This window comes from Polistes fuscatus, unplaced genomic scaffold (genome assembly GCF_010416935.1).
Source record: "Polistes fuscatus isolate 324 unplaced genomic scaffold, CU_Pfus_HIC Scaffold15, whole genome shotgun sequence".
Lineage (NCBI taxonomy): Eukaryota > Metazoa > Arthropoda > Insecta > Hymenoptera > Vespidae > Polistes > Polistes fuscatus.
Window position 1 is genome coordinate 3,578,825 of NW_025113053.1, and position 18,069 is coordinate 3,596,893.

The following is an 18,069-nucleotide window of genomic DNA, read 5'->3' on the forward strand; positions in this document are numbered from 1 at the left end:
ACACAGGTATAAGCAAATAATTAGATTTTTTGTGAAGATGGTAAAAGGTTAATATAAAAGTCAAAGTTAAATATTAAAGAATAACTCAATAAATTGTTGAACAAACTTAATGTTAAACCCGTAAAAATAAAAGAAAACTTGCATAGTTATCGACACCGAATCAGCAACTTGCGTATTTGTTGGAATTATACATAGAGAAACTACTAAGATTTACAGAAGACTGACCACAGATTGCAAACTGAGTTCAAAGCAAACTGAAACGGATTCCGTACTGCAACTTGAGTACTTTCTAAACACACCTATCTTTAACTTAGAGATCCTAAAATCTCTCGTATTGTGTGTCTTATTACTAAACGGACGAATTCTTAGACGAAAATCATTAACGAATAGTTACTTAAAATAACTAACGAATTATCTCGAAAATATTTTATAAACTAGATGTAATTTAATCTGATTTATATATATCTTTCTATTTTTCATTTCGAATAAGAATTTCGTAGAAATAGTTAAACCGTTTCCCCCATACTCGTGTTTCGAAGTTTCCAACGCGTATTATACATTTTCGTATCGAAATAAATGTTACGTGTCCCCCCTTATACTTTTGTCTTTTTTTTTTTTCTATCTTACCGCAAAGAAAAAAGAAATAAAAAAGAAAGTAGAATGATTTAGTCGATCTTTCCAATGTACAACGCGCTTTCTAGACAAGAAAGTGGTCTGCGTTCTTTAACGACTTTCACAAACTTCGAACGAAGTGCATGGTCGGTCAGACCGCATCCGCTCGTGTTTTTCACCGTACATAGATAGATAACTATGAAAGGAGATGAGGTTGTTGTTGTTGTTGTTGTTGATGTTGTTGCCTAAATAAATTTCAACGAGTTAGTTCATAGATTAAATTAGGCAGATGAATTTTAATGTTACGTAAAAACGTGCGTTTTTTTTTCCATCCCTTAAATATATATTTCGGCTCTATGATCGAATATACAATTTTAACGACCTGTGATCTAGTTTTTGTTGTTTTATTTTTATATTTTTGAAAAATATTATAAATGTATATACACATGCTACAGATATGTGGCTATAATAGATTTATACACACATATATAAATATATTACATCGGAGGACTATTCAAACTTTTATGAGGCCAAGACCCACTTTTAAAAATGCTCAGTTTTTACGATACACTCGAAAGTGTAATTGATAGAAATAGTTTAAAAAAAAAGTCACTTTCATTGAACTGAGTTAACTTTTAGTTGTTCGTCCAACGATTCCCTACGAGTAAAACTCTTTTAATGAATGCGATAACTATTATTACATTTTCATATTTGTGCCCATAATTATGAAAGTGGTCTAAGTCAAAATGAAAAAAAAAACAAAAAAATAAGTTTATCAGTTATTTCACACCACATTATTTTAAACTCAATGAATTCAATGTAATTTTCACGATATTGTCAAAAATGAATTATCAGATAGTAGTTGTTATTTCAACGTTACATGGAATTCATTCAGCGTTCAAATGTAATCTTTCAAATATCTCGAAACAAGAGATATATGACTTAGACCACTTTCATATTATAATCCTTTTGGAGTGTGCTTTATTAAATTTCACTTTTACGCAAAATAATTCCACCTCTTGATTAAATTTTAAAAGGCATGTTAAACCATAATAACCAATTCATTACTCGTGTAACTAATTTCTCCAATGCACATAAAACAAACAAATAATATTTGTAAAAGAAAAAAGGGTAAAAAAATTTCGGATTATACCCTTGAGCATAAAATTTCTCTTACAGTATTAAAAGCACACAATAAACTTTCTTCCTAATGCGATTATCCCGTGTAATTTCAGTTATGACGGTTATGATCACGACGTTATCCTAAACGCGCGAGAGGAAACGGTTAATGGCCGTAAGCTTAATTGAAACGCGTCAATAATTTTGTTGCCCGAGGCGAACGAGCCGAATGTCAGCTGGATTTTCGTGGATGCATACGAAAAGGGGGGGGGGCGGGGCGGGGAGAACCAAAAAAAAAGAGAATGAGGAAATGAAAGGGAGAGACAGAGATGGGGAAAACTCGATCGAAATTTGTGGATGCATCGAGTTTCTAGGTACAGTGAATTTCTCCCTCTCTCCCTCTCTTTCTCACTCATTCTATCTCTTCTCCTCTTGTTTTTGTTATTCTCTTTTATTTCATTATCGTTGCTAACGACAATCCGTCACTGTCATCTGCTTCGAAGAGCGTGACGATCGTCGCCGAAACACAAGCCGAAGCCTCTTATCGTTTTCTCTTTCCCTCTAAATTCTATTCGTTCTCTGAAAAAAAAAATAAAAAAAAATATTCTCTTTTACCGTTATACGATGCGTGAGGGAAAACGAGAGAACACTATCGAGAAGGGTGATCATTATTCGAACTACCCGAAATAGAAATGATACGTAAGTGACGAAATGATCGACGTTGAAGGTAAAAGTTCGACGTTATAAAATTCGTACCTTAAATATCATCACCACCGTCGTCTTATTTTTACGACAATTTAAGGAGAAATAATTACGATTACTTGATCCGTTATCGGGGAATATAATTTCCTTAGGAAAAAATGATTCCAACTTTTGGAATTTTCGTAACAGAATTGCTTTATTCTCCGAGCCGTAAGAAAAATATACCCTGTGAAAACTAGTTACAGGCCGTTACACGTAAACTACAAGTTAGACTGCAAGTTAAATGCAGTGAACGTGAATGGTAAATCTCTTCAACGTGTAACATCGACTCGTACATTTTTAAAACAGACGTATTAGCTTGAATATTTAAGAAGAGAAGAAAGAATGTTCTCTCTCTCTAGGGAAGTATATAAGATTTTAGGGCGATCGTGGAACGTGCAAGAACTTAATGCGAAATTATTATTATTATTAATAAGTAAAATATTAAAAGAAAGGTTCTTTAATTAATTCGTAACTCCTCAAACTTATATCTTTTATTTTTCCTTCGGAATCATAAAGTATGAAAAGTTTGAGAAATTTTTAAGAAAATATATAGAAAAGTGGAATAGATGCATCCATGGATGATGGTAAAAATTTAACGTAGAAATAAACGTGTAAGAAAAAAAGGAAACGAGAGAGAGAGAAAAAAAGAATCATTCGTAGAAACGCATAAGTTAATTTATAATGCACGTCGCAATTAAACTCGCTCGGGAAATTCAGGAGCGTTTGTTATGACGTGAATTTGGCGAGCTAGCTTTCGACATAGTGCTCACTCGAAAGTTCTTGACACAACAGTAACTTTAAAGTCAGTTTACAATTAGTGCTTAAGTCGAAGCTTTACTTCCCCTTCTGTCTCTTGAATTTCCTCGTTCTCTATCTCAATCTTCCTTTATCTCTCTTCGTCCTTTAACTTCTCTTTTTACTTCATCTACTCCTAGATCTCCTAGTTTAGCTCAACTAGCTAGTTGAGTATTTTCACTTACTAGTATCCTATTTGAAAAAAAAAAAAAAAATGGTGTGTGTACTTATGTACGCACGTAAGAAGTTATACTTCTTTGCCGTACCAAAACGAACATAACCTCAATAACCTCAAAAATAACTTCAAAAAAAACTTCAAAGAAAAAAATAATTTAAAAAAATAAATAATTATTATTATTATATATATATATATAAGAAAGAATAAAAAAAGAAAATATCAAAATATAGATATCAGTCCACACTAAATATAAGAGAGATATATCGAATTACTTCACGCGAATTACAGCCATTAGTTCTCGCTTCGATCGTTTAAGTAAAGCGGCGCTGAGTACGATTAGTATTTGGATGGGTGAAAGAAGAAAAGAAGACAACTTCATGCCGTATACTTGAAATCGTTTTGCCGCGCGTCATAAATATCGACAAACTTCATGGTGTCGTTTTTTCAGACGCTCGGAACAAAATCACTCCCCATTACATTTTCCCAAACGTGCCAAAAGAAGTATAACTTCAAAAAAAAAAAACAACAGAAATAAGATATTTAAACAATGTATCAACGAAAAGTACTTCCCCTCGAAAAAATATTCCGGTAAAAAGGCAAATGAAAAAAAGAAACAACGTAGAAGGTATTTTATTGGAACGAAAGGAGCTCGTTTACGGTGAGTAAGGAACGTTTTCATCGTGTTATACAGCATCTTGATAAACGAACGAATCGCACGCGTAACTCGCTCGCTTCTAGATGCAGAAGGATCATGAGATTTCTTCAACGATACGTGCTCGAACGTTTCCACTAAATGCTTCCATTAATCATCATTTGTCGAATCAACCGTAGAGTTCTGCGAGCTCTTATCAGACTCTCGATTAATCGTGAGCGCAACATTTCGAGACGGATAAAGCTTACCGATGAGTTTACAAGATTCCTTAAGAGAAAAGAAAATTCTTTTTACGTTCATCCTATCTTCTATGACATTTTTATTCCTTCCTATTTTCTACGATATAAATTCTTTTTTTTTTTTTAATAGAGACAAAAAATAATAAAATAATATATATATATATATATAAAATAAAAAATATAATATAAATATAAAAATAATCAAATATATATATATACTAAACAGTTCTTTATTGAAAGCTTTAGAATTATTACAATTCCATATAGGATCTCATAAAGCTTCAAAATAATTACACCGATCAATACAACTTTAATTATTGCAATTATATATTATATTATTTTGCACAAGATTCGAACGGTAAAATAAACAATCCAGCGGTGCTTGATTCGAGTTACTCCCACGCATATATAACGAGTTTGATCATTAGAAATGCATTATCATTCCTTGCACTCTGTGGTAAAATAATCAGCGGTAGTATATGGAACTTCGTAATTACTCGTTATTATAGAGCAGAAATTATTATTCTATTTCACGCGAATATTACTCGATCAGAACGGTAATATCTGTAAGAAGATTCGTATCGATTTTACATAAATACTAACTCGTGTTCTTATTTTAATCTTCCATTTCATAATAAAATAATGTACGATTCAAATCTCTTGTACTATTCAAAATATGAAAATAAATGGTATACAGCAAATTTGATTAAATATTATATAATTATAACGATATCATAATAATGATAATATTTAATTAATTACAACCAATAAACTCGCGGGTTAACTTAAATTTCTTAAATATAAGATATCAGACGGTTACTATTGAAAATAGTTAAAAATAATATCAAACATAATATAACATAATTAAATATTACTATTAATTAACATTCGTTTCGGCAGATTATAAAATAGAGAGAGTATTTTTGGTAAAAGTTTTTCGTCAAATTTGGCCGGGAAAAAAAAAAACGATAATTTAACGTCATGCATTTTCCACGCTCATAACAGTTACCTTATTTCCATTGGAAACTTTTTTCTAAGTTTGAGAATAATGTTAAGTCAGGTAGAATGAACTCGGACGAAAACGGAATCGTGACGTTTGAAAGAATAGTTAGAAAAAATGAAGGGGGAAGGGAGAAAGGAAAAGGAGAAAGAGAGAGAGAGAGAGAGGAGTGTTCGTCGACGTGCAAAAATCGTCTCTATAACGGTGAATTTAACATAAGAGAGAAAAGAAGCTTGAAGAACGGGAAGAAGAAAAGAGAATCTGTCGTGTACGTAAGTAGATATACGTAGGTATAGTAGTATATAGAGAGAAACGAGAAAAGAGCCTCGAAAAGGTCGGGTGGTAGTTGAAAATCACTCATGCTCGAGTGTCCCGTGAGACAATCCTCTCGATGACGATGAATCAAAGCATCCCGTAAAACAATAGGCTACCCGACGGGAGACGAAGATAGAAAGAGAGGGAGAACGAGAGAATGAAAGAGAGAGGGGAATAGAAAAGGGAGCAAAAAAGTAGAGAGGGATAGGAGCAAGAGGCAGACGTCGGGTGTTAGAAAAAGGGCAGGCTCGAGAGTTCCCAGGAAGTCGAAAAGAAGAGGAGAAAGGACAGACCTTTAGAGTGTCATGCAAGCAAGATCACACGCTAATACGACCTACGCACGTATTGTTCGAGAGAACTCTGCGAGACTTAGAGACTTCCTCTTCGCTATCCGACAGCTGCTGCTACTTATCGAAGCATACGCAGTAGAAAATAATTCAAAAAGCCCAAAACCCTAGAGATGATTGAGTTTATTTAGAGATGACGAAGACAAAGCCAATGAAACGAACGAACGAACAAACTTTTAATGATGTCTACGTGCCAAAGGATTTTCTTGTTTTCACAAAGGATATAAAAGCTTTAGGAAGGATGACAACGATAAACAGGTATCGACACACCTAGACTGATTGAAATCACCCTTTAATCCTTTTCACCCGTGGAAACTCACGTACAAACCGATGATCAATAAGATTAACTAATTATAATATGTCCTTTGACGTTACACGTGAAAATACTCTCTTCTGGCTTTAGGCTGTCGTAACCTATTCGCGGTATTGAAAAACTTTGCAACCTCATCGGCAAGCATAGATTGTTCGTATCATGCGAGGAAGATTCGTGATATTCGTTTTGATTATAAATGTAATTCAATTAGAGATATGGAGATGTGTTAAAAACGTGAGAGCAAACAATGCTCGTTCGAGGACACGCACGGTGGCGTCAGAGGAGGAGTTCCTACGAGTGGAACGTGCGAAGGCATGCGAAAGGAGTCGACTGTCGCGACGAATCGAAAGTACCGTCGTCGTATCGTCCAAGTGGAGGAATATGTAAAACGAAGTGTCCGGAAAGGGAGACAAGCGGTAAAAGACTGTGAGTCGAGCTATAGTAGTGCTCGTAAAGTTGCCACGCTGAAAGAGGAACGGAAGGAGGATGAGGAGAAAGAGGATGAGGAGAACTCTCACGAACACGAGACACCAATACCACTAAACATTGTACGCCGCCAAAAGGGTGCTGTGTAGTTGGTATGCGAATGTTACCTTCCACCCTAAGCTCTTGTATCCATCACGCTAGTTTAAACCGGTCTCCTCTCTCATAGACACGCACGTACGCATACACACACACACTCATACATACATACAAATGGTTCGTGGCCCATCCTAGGCCAGAACGAAAGACGGATGCGAGCCACATCTCCTCGGTGTGCCACCGACTGACGCTCGCCAACATCTGACCTCTTGATCCTTCCTGGGAATTCGCATTCTTGTATGAGTGCAAGTTTGCCCCATGGTATATTTGATTAGACTAATACAAACTGATATAATCCACTTTACGATACAATTCAGCAATAATTTGAAGTCTGCGAATTGTTCTAATGTTTCGGTATTATTTATGCGGATTAGATAATATGAAAGAGAGAGAGAGAGAGATAAAGAGAACTAGTAGTACGAGCCAATAATTATTCGAACAAGTTAAAGGCCAAAACAGAAATGTAAATCGACTTAAACTAATCTTGTTGCAGTCGATTTATCTTATCCTTTGAGTATTACTTAAATGGAAGCGAAAACAAACCTCGAAGAATTATTCGTCATCGATTTGTATCGTTTAAATCTTCGATAAAAAAAAAAGATGGTTGACCAACGTAAATGCTCTAAGTAGATTCTCGAGGTTCAATAAGCAAGCGAACTTGAAAAGTTTCGACGTTTCTCTCCTTTTTATATTCTATTTTCTTTTTCCTTTTATTTCTATAGTCTTTTTCTCGTTTATTCGACATCCTTTCCGACTTATTCGTGGGCAAAGTACTATACGGGGTGCTCGTAACTCTTACCACTATTTTCCACGTATTTCCGATAGTTTAATAAAACAACAGTATCAATTTTGATTACTTTCGTATCATTTAAAATATTCAATGTAATTGTGAGCTTTTGTTTAAATTAAGAGATCTGAAAATTTGTTATCAGCATAGTTTATTAGAAAAGTAGAATTATTAGTTAATATTTTGATCAGAGCAAATTCGAGCGTATATAACGCCTCTCGGTAAATTTCATTTTCACTACCCGATTACTTTTATTTTATTTTAATTCAATAATACAATACTTTCAAAATTAACTTGTTAATCAAAAAAAATTAAAAATATCGCAAAAAAGGCTCTTTGCAAAACGACATTTGAAGGATACTATTCGTGTTACTTTTTTATTACTATTACTTTTGCTCAAACCTAAAATTGATCCTAATTTTGTACAACACTTTTACGTCAAATAATCAGAAATATGTGTAACGACAAATAGCGATGATCTTTATGAATAACAACACCCTGTATATGTAATATTACACATGCGTGTACTTTCGAATTTTCATTGGTAGAATTTTACATTTCACACATACATTACATTTCTATACACACACACACACACACATCTCTGTCTCAAGGAAATCGATCCGAACATCTCGTGTTTCTCATTCTAAGTCGGAGAGTTTCTCGCGGAGCGTTTATATTGCGAATAGGAGAGTCTGTAGTTCTCTCCTACCAAGAACCATTGTAGTTCTCTTCTAGTGATATTTCGAGACTTCTGACGCCCCTTCGATATCGTCTGGAACACGACGCGGGAACATCCGTAATATTTATGCTCGTCTCGTCTACTGCGTTTCACTGGATACTCTTTCCAGAAACAGATGGTATTAGAGAAAAACAATTTCACTGATATCCTTCTACGTGAATATTTATGTGTATATATATGTATATTACGTTAAATATACGAAATCCGGGTATTGTACAGATTGCCCGGGGCATTCTATGACAATGTCAGAAACAAGTTTCAGTCAATCTTTAAAATATAATTCATTGGGTTGTGTTTAAAGCACAAGTGTGGGTATGTTCGATTATGTAAGGTGGAATTTATCTGAAATTTTGATCAATGTCATAAAATTTCCTCCACTCCTGTCGAATCATAGTACAATCCTTTGGTTCATCGCTCTATTATTTCTACAATAAACTAGAAACTTTATAAACGAGAGGATAAATACGGAATAAATTGACGAAAGATAAACATTGAAAATAAAATAAAATAAAATAAAAGGAAAACGATAACATAGAATGAATTGATTGGAAATTATATAAGAATATCGTAGAATTTTCTCAGGCACTTATCCACTCCTGATAAATCATCGTACAATCCTCCGGTTTCTCGCCATTAATTCTACGGCAAGCTAGAAACCCTACAAACGAGAGGATAGCGCCACTCACGAACGTTTCAATTTCAGAAATTAATCCCGGGAATGCACGTACGAACGTGACAGCCGGTTCTTCCTCTAACACGATACACGAATACATTTTAAACCATGTGAGCTTATGTTTGCTCGATATAATACCAGCAAATTTTACCCGAAACAACGTGAAGAGTTATCATCTCGTTATAAATTCGTTTAACGTTCGACCGATTTGAATCGCGAACGCGTTACAAGATTTAATTACGTACACTTAATTAGGATGATTAAGCAAGCACTGATTTTCCTACTGACTTATGAAATACTTCCAAATGAAAATCAAGCAATTATTCGGAAAATAATACAATTATTTTTACTATTTCCAACATTTTCGCAGGCAAGTTGAAAAGGGTACAAATTTAGAACGTTATTTCGATCTTATTGAACGTTTCGTCCCTTCATCGAGATTTTTTCAGCAATCGTTAAAGTTCACAGTCTCTTATATATTATTACAGACATACATTGTTACATTTGTTGTTGTTTAAATAATAAAACTGTACTTAACATATATCTACAAATCGTTATATCATAAACTGTTACATTTAAACACGTAATCAGAACAATACTATTACATTGAATGTTCTATTGTACCATTTTTAAATTTCAATCTACTTTCTGAGATTTTCCAGTACTTACAAAATCCACAATTCTTTAACTTCCTCCTCTTTTCTTATCTGTAACAACTCAACGATGCACATTCTCTCTCTCTCTCTTTTTCCTTCGAAAGCCATCCGCGACCTTTTATTATTGTTCGCTATTGTGGAAAATACATATCGGAAAGGCCAACGGGGAACGGATTCTATCCATTGTAAGAAATACAGAAAAGTAATTGGAACACGGCGGACAGATATCGTCGTTGTGGCAACAACATCGAAGGTATAAAAAAAAGGAAAAATAGAAAGAAAAAGAGAAAGAGAACGAAGAAGATAGAAAGAGAGAGAAATAGAAACTATCGTGGTTGAACGATTTCGTTCTTATACACCGAATTACTTTATTACCTCGAGTTTAATTCCCAGTGCTTTGTGCGCTCAAGGGAGATCGAAAAACGTTGTGTTGGAAAGAGGGGCTGCTGGCTCTCTCTGTTGATTCTCTTCCATGAAGCAGATGAAGAGGATGAGGAAGCCGCGTAGAAATTTATCGTGTTTCCATTATACCTTCCAGTATAAAACGAATAAGAACGAACGTGGAACATTCGTTCGTTCGTTCGTTCGTTTGTTCGTTCGTTTGTTCGTTCGTTTGTTCGCAACAAAGATGGAAAACGTTCTATTTTCCTTCATCTTATTTCCCTCTTCCTCAGATTTTAACCGGAACAAAAGTCAGGAAACGAAAAGAAGAAATCCTCGGTGGTCTTACTCAGGCAAGCTTAGCCACGAAAACATTTGAGTCCAACCTCGCGCCTGTCCCTTCATCCTTTAATCCTATGGGTTAAGCTCCTTGCGGTAACAACAAAACGACGATAGGGAATAACGTTTCTCTCCTTAGACACATCCTACATCTTTCTACAGGATAACCTTCGTCACGTAGTATCGGCCAAAAGTATCCTTATTTTTCTACTTCTTCTTCTTAATCTTCTTTTTATTCTTTTTCTTGCATCCCAACAGGATTGAGAAAAGGATTGTTTTCGTTAATGAAAAGAATGATTAATTAATGTTAAATGTTTCGAGAAGTAAAATCGTATATGTAAAACGAGATCGTTATTTTTCGAACTTATTAATTAATTATTATATTTAATTATTTATAAGAGACCATTTATAAGATATAAATCTTTAATAAGTGTTCTATTTTTAACGAAATATCCATATATATATGCATAATTAGTTTGTGCTCGAGGTAATAACATATTTACTGTTTTATTAAATTGTTATAATATTGGACACATTGTAACATTTCATATAGCAATCGATTCAATAACTGAACATAGAGAATGTAAACGACGTGTTCGTTTAATATGCGGCAAAGAGTATTACAACGTGGCTCAATCAGCCTCAGCAACGGTCGAATATTATAACCCAGCCACAAAATTAAAAAACGTTTAACTCTCTATAATGTCAAATAACTTTGAACTCATACACTCGTGTTTGTTAAATATTATTTCATATTTAAGCAAAATCTTTTGTAATTTATTCATTCGTATTTTTGATTAATATTAGATTATTATTTGATAAGTTGTATATTATAATAGTTTCTAATATAAACATACTATATAAATACAATTATTCAAATAATTGTTATATTGTTAATAGTCATTACTGCGCAGGAGCACTAAAATAATTACATAAAATAGATAAAAATACTAAAATCAGAACGTTATAATCTTAAAGATTATGTATTAGATGTATGACACCCTTTATACACATGTGCAACGTTTGGAAGGTCTTATAAACAACATTTAATAAAAGTACTTTCATAGAGGACAACGTCTCATTTCAACGGTGGATTTCGAAGGGAACGGTACATAGATCATATATTCCGAGCTTTTAAACAACAATAGACACTCGCATCGATTAATTAACAATTATTTTAATACACTAATGCACTCTACTCGTATTATATATTTTTTATTTACATTTAAAAAAAAGATCGGCTCCCAAACAAATTAAACAAGCCTTATCGAATTATTTTCATATATTAATTATAAAAAATTCGTTTATTGTAATAAACAACATTTGTGTCAATCTCACGAAGATTTTTTTTTTTTGTAATCTATGTTGTAAAAACATCCGGAACAAAAAGCAATTCTGCGGCATTGCTTTCTTCCGCACACTTCGTCCCCTTCGTCGTTCTAGTTCACTGCGGGCTCCTGCAATCTCACGATGTACGACCGATGATGCCCTTTCGATAACCGCAATAAAATGAGAAAGAGAAAGAGTGACGGAATAGGAAAGCCTTCAGGGTTCTCTACGTACAAACTTTGGCAGATCGCCTCGTATCGATAAAATAATCGCTTACGGAGCTAACCATGGCACGGCCGCTCGAGTCTGCGAATCTTTGAGGGTTGAAAGAGAGGAGTGTGCGGATTGTGCCCGATACGACTGCACCTCTTTCGAGATTAGAACATACCTCTCGCGAATGATCGTGAGCTACCTTCCAATTCGCGGAGTTGACGTTATCCTTCGAATTTTCTCTCTCTTTCTTTCTCTCGTGTTATATCTATCTAATGACTTATAGTTTTTAATATTTTCTTCTAATAAAATATCTGATTGAAATTGTTTAATATTCGAAATAGATATGTGGGATGCGAATACCTCCAAGCCAAACACTTAAATAGGCATTCGTAAAGAGATTGGACGGTGGGCCCTGGATAGCTCAATGGTTAAAAGCAATCGCTCGGAAAGCGGAAGATCCGGGTTCGAGTCCCGGTCCAGTCAAATGTTTTCATAATATTTAATTAATATTTTTATTATAATATTTTCATGATTTTCTATCTAATGAATTCGTAACTATTGGATTTGTATCCACGTAAAGCGATTCTAGGTAAAAAAAAGTATTTATATATTGAAAAGAGGGGAAAGAAAAACTAAGGCTTCTTTTAAGCCTCGATCTCGTGTCACGTTTACCCTATCTGACTACGATTGACATATATAAAATAAATGAAATAAAAAAGGAGAAAGGCACAAAAGTGATAACCTCATAGGATCAATCTAGCAATAACCATTTGTCTAGATATTTTCCGCACACACGCTCACACGTATTCATTAATATATTTATTATAGACATTTCATTACTATACATATGCATCGTATCTATCAGAAGGTCAGTAATAATCCTCTTTTATACAAATACTATGAATTTATATCGACAATCTACTTGAACTGTTTCGTTTAGCTCTATTACTAAGCAACTCACCAACGATATACGTATGCATGTATGTGTATATGTATACATGTAGCCATGTACTCCGAGGACATTTGAGAAAAATGTGATAGAAGTGAATCGATGAAATGCTATTAAATAAAATCAATACATCCCTGAGAGAGTCCGTGTCACCGAAAATAACTCGGTTTACTTCGATGCGCACGCGTCTATCTGTAAATACAAACGAACGAATGAATGCGAAATTTGGAACGTTTAATGTCACGGAAAAAAAAGAAAGATGTGAAAGTAGTTAAAGGAAAAAAAAAACAGAAAAAGAAAATAGGAGGGAGGAAAGAGAGGAAGAAAAGAAAAAATTCGTGGATTATCAACACGATAAACTTTATCTCGCAGACAAAACGTGAGCTCAGAAAGAAACGTTAATATTCGTTACCAAACGGATTTGCGTTGATCCCACGGCTGATTAACTGTTTGCGCTTCTCTCTCTCTCTCTCTCTCTCTTTCCTTTTGTTTTTCTTTTTATTTTTATAACATTTTATCATAAAAAAATGCGGTCACATTAAAAAAAAAGTACTAAAGACTCGTTTATACGTCTTCGTCATGAATTTGAAATAACGTTAAATCTATCGTTCCTATTATTTTTACCTTCGTGTTGACGTGAAATCATTCTTTTTATTATTTTTTTCCCATGCATTTTTTATTTTACAAAACGATAACGTCAAATCCAGACCGAGAGTCTGTATGTTATCTGTATAATATGACTGCATATAGTCATATTATTTTTAAATGTACGTGTGTATCTTCCGAAATGGATAAGATCGTAAAAAGGAGACTAAAATAAAATAAGAAAAAGGTTAGTTACAAGTAAATAAAAGTATGTAATTATTTTCAAATTTAGAAACAAGTTATAGATTGATCGAGACAAAAAGGGTGAGTTAAAAATGAAATCAAGTTGATGGAAAAAAATCACTTACATTAGTAAATGATCAAATTCGTGGTATACATAACGTAAAACTTTTATTTGGGTTACCGTTCGATATACCTATATGTTACCGTAGAAGATCGAAATTGGAGAATTTCAAGGTTCACACGATCGCTTATCAACACATATCAACACATATCAACACATATCAAATGCATCGGTGAAAGATCGAATATTTGGGTTTATTCTTCTACATTAATATTTCGAACATATACCAAACTACCATGTGAATTTTGACATTCTCCAATTTCGATCCTTCACAATAACATATATATATATGTAGACGCAAATATTCGTCTCTCTCTATCTCTCTTTATAAATAATTTATAACGTAATTTAAAAACGTTACGAAGTGAAAGAGAGAAAAAAGAAAATAAACTCTTACAGCATATTAAAAGATTCAAAATCACTATCATGTAGACTAGAAAGATAAGATCTCGAGCGTGTATGTTCGTCGTATCGATCGAGTCATCCCTGTAAAGAAAAAAAAAGAAAAGAAAAGAAAAGAAGGAGAAAAGACAAAAAGAAAATATTCACTTTATAGATTTCTACATTTTCCAAAGCCGATTTCCTAGACTTTAAATGTTTGTGTATGATGATCAAAGAGACTGAATATTAAGAAAAAAGATAGAAAAAGGAAATAGATGTATATATATATATATAGAAATAGGTTTTATGTAAGCTTATGTACCTTGCATCTTTTACTTTTACCTTTCTTTAAGTAACTACATTTGTCCTTTTTGTTTCCCATTGACATCATAAATAACATCACGTTTCTTAAGATAGAAATTGGAAAAATATTTCTTTATACTATATCATCGTACCCATTTAAAAGCGATTTCAATCAATGGTAATTAGATACGAAAGATAATTTCAATTTGTTTCTTTGTCTTCAAAGAAACGTAGTAACTATATCCCTAATGACCTGATCAATAATACCCTACCTCTATTACTTTATCCTCAGAGAAACGATCAACCTTGAAAGACTATCTTTAATCATTTGAACACGATTCAGAAAGATTGCCCTTAATAGCATTCTCTAATGCGTATGATCGATCGATAGAAAGAACGTGTGTACTTTTAAAGAAGAACGTAATAGATTAGTGCCGCTAATGTTTATCTGACTTATATATTTGCCAAGATGATTGAATAATTTCGTACTTTACAAACTCTCTCTTTCTTTCTCTTTCTTTTTTGTGACATATTAACTTGAAAAAGAAAATTACAAATTCATGGTAATTTTATTAATCCTATTTAAATAATGAATTCAATTAAATAGATAAAGATATTTTGGAATTGTTAATATAGATTCTAGTATTTGCGAATATAACTTATTTTTTTCTTTTGTTATTTTACGATATATTATATCAAAAATAAAAGAATGATATTTATTTTTAATATGGTCCGGTGGTTTTCATACTATTTCAATTCTCGGCACCCTTGTTGAAACGAGATTTTCCTAAAACCCGTTCCACGTTAAATTCTGACAAATACGTTTTGCGAAATAGTCAATACATTTTGTACAAGGATTAAGTGAAAGTAAATAAAACTTATTTCGATCGCAAAAAAATAAAATCTAATTGAACAAATTGAATTAATTAGAACAATTAGCGGGACAAATGAGTCTCTGCATATTTTGTCAAATCATAAAATTCAACTAGACTCGGGGCTACCCTCATTTCCTGCTTCCACGTTGATTTTGTTGACACTTATTATTAGATCTTATCAGAGCAACTGGCAAAAACCAAATTTCGAGCAAATAAGAAGTCGCAAATTTAACGAAGGCGTACATTTTTAGAAATCACATGTATAATCTATGACAATTTTATAAATGACATGCGATTAATAAACTGAATTATCGAATATAATTTAAAACTTGTGATATTATATATATATATATGTAAGGACAGTAATTTTAGCTATATTGAATTTAGCGCGTAAATAGGTTAGGGAATAAAACAGGTGGCGTTAGTGCTACAAAGAAAGCAGGAGTGAAAAGATACAGAGATTAAGAGATATATGTAAGAAAATTAATCAAGAAACAACGGTGTGGATATTAGCATTGAATGTTGTTTCTTTGTTATTACAGGTAGGATAAATAATTAGTCTAAGTTGCTACATTATTATTTTGTTCAAAATAAAATAAAATCTTTGTTATTACAGAGAAACAATTCTACCTATTATCTACCCATAACCTGCACAATAAATAAGACATTATAAAACAACATTCTCGTTGGTATTCACAACAGAAAGGAAAAAAGAAAATAAGAATAAAAGATGAAGCAGTTGCAATTTACTTTTACGATTAAAGGGACAGATGATCAGAAAAAGAATGTGCTCTGTATAACCTCAATCGGCACATCGAATGGCCACGTATATGCAATTCCGGATGAGTATCAACTAGTTACACAACACAAAGAAATTATGGCACAACCGGTATTCAATAAGATAAAAAATTCGTTAACGAGAAGGCACCAAATAAAGAAAGTATGGATCGATTTAACAGAAGAATTAGCGAACGTTTACTTAGACGAAGGAGGGAATCCACACATAAAGGGATTGTTCCTAGAAGATATACTGGAGAAACCGGAGGATAGGTCACAAACTTCAGAACAACCACTGATGAAAATGTTAGAAAAGTTGCTAGAAAAGAGTCAAATACAGTCGGAAAGTACAGGAAAAAGAGCAGAACAATTCATGATTGGGAGATTTGATGGAAGGAATTTAGACGCAGATCAATGGATCACAAGTTTCGAAAAAGAGTGTGAACGATTTGACATCTCTGAGGACTATAAAAAAATTGAAATCTTGAAATCATTCATGGATATATATATATATAATTCGTTCGAAATAATATTTGTATTAGAAATAATAAATATGATTTAAAAAAAAAAAAGAAAAAAGGAAATAAAAGAAATAGAACAAATTATATTGCTACGTGTCATCGATAAACGAGTAAAAAATTAATCGGTTTTCCAATTTACACGAGACCCGACAAAATCTTATAAACACATCAGTAATTTGTCAGCGAGTAAATAGAAAAAGAGTGAAAAAGAAAGGAAGAAAAAGACAGAGAGAGAGAGAGAGAGACAGAGAGAGAGAGAGAATTTAGATCACGCGAATAAAAAACGAGGTTACAGGAATTCGCTCGCATTAGATCGTCTTCATAAGACAGATAAGATCACAGGTCGTTTCTCATTAAGCTCGGTATGCCGTTAGTTCTCGTGACACTCGACGAACCACGCTTCTGGTTTGTTATTGCACTTTTTAACCGATCTAATAGTAAATAAAGCACAGCACACCGTTATTTTTTGCCGCGTACGCGCTTTTTTCTGCGTTCATAAATCACCGACTAGCCACTAGCGTAATCCCGTTTAAAAATAAATCCAGCAAATTTATGGTTTGGTCCGTTCGAACATCGACTGACGTAATTCGATCGAGACACTCGCTTTATCGGAACGAATTATTGTTACGTAAATGACAACGAATTGGTGTTTATAAAAAAAAAAAGAACAAAAAAGAAAGTAAATTTTACTTTTTGAACACATTATACAAATTACGTTTAAAGTCTAATCTTGAGAATTAATGAAAATTTTCTTTCTCTAAATAAAATAAAAAAAAAAAGAAAAAAACGTCAACATTTCAGATTTAATTTAGAAAATTTGGAATATTCTCAATCGAAATATAAAATCATCCGTACAATATAAATTTCTGTAGCGAATTATGAAAATCGTCTCTGTACAAAAGCTGAAACGTTTTTCATCGCAATTCCAGGAATGAGTTTATTTTTAAAAACGTATCTCGTAAGATTCAATCATCGTTGAGCCAATTAAAGTAGCAAACGAATTGAATTTGACGATGGATGGAAAGAAAATGCTTGTTGATAGATAGTTTAAGTACCATCGTTAACTACTCGACATAGGAAAATCCCGAAGCGACTCTTCTGAAAACGCGCCGATTTTACTATGCAAACTGAAAAGATAAAAAGAAAGTGCGAGAACAAAGGAAAGATAAAAGAATCTCGAGTGGCAACTATTAAAGAAGTAGGAAAGTAGGACAATCAAGGAATATCGGAGTGCTTAAATTTAGCGCATTTACACTTTTGTGACTTGCTCTTTAACGTCTAGACCGCATCGGGTCAAC

General features: G+C 33.3%; 1 protein-coding gene and 2 long non-coding RNA genes across 7 annotated transcripts in view; 2 read left to right on the forward strand and 1 right to left on the reverse strand.

Annotated features, from left to right (window-relative positions):
- LOC122514491 overlaps positions 1-18,069 on the forward strand; it is a 779,718-nt gene that overhangs the window by 462,212 nt on the left and 299,437 nt on the right. The window lies entirely within an intron of this gene.
- Positions 1-18,069, reverse strand: part of LOC122514469 — a 220,427-nt gene that overhangs the window by 166,174 nt on the left and 36,184 nt on the right. The gene's annotated exons all lie outside the window — the stretch shown is intronic.
- LOC122514488 lies at positions 15,846-16,609 on the forward strand. The gene is made up of 2 exons (XR_006303062.1): positions 15,846-16,015; positions 16,090-16,609. It is a non-coding gene; the product is annotated as an uncharacterized LOC122514488 (long non-coding RNA).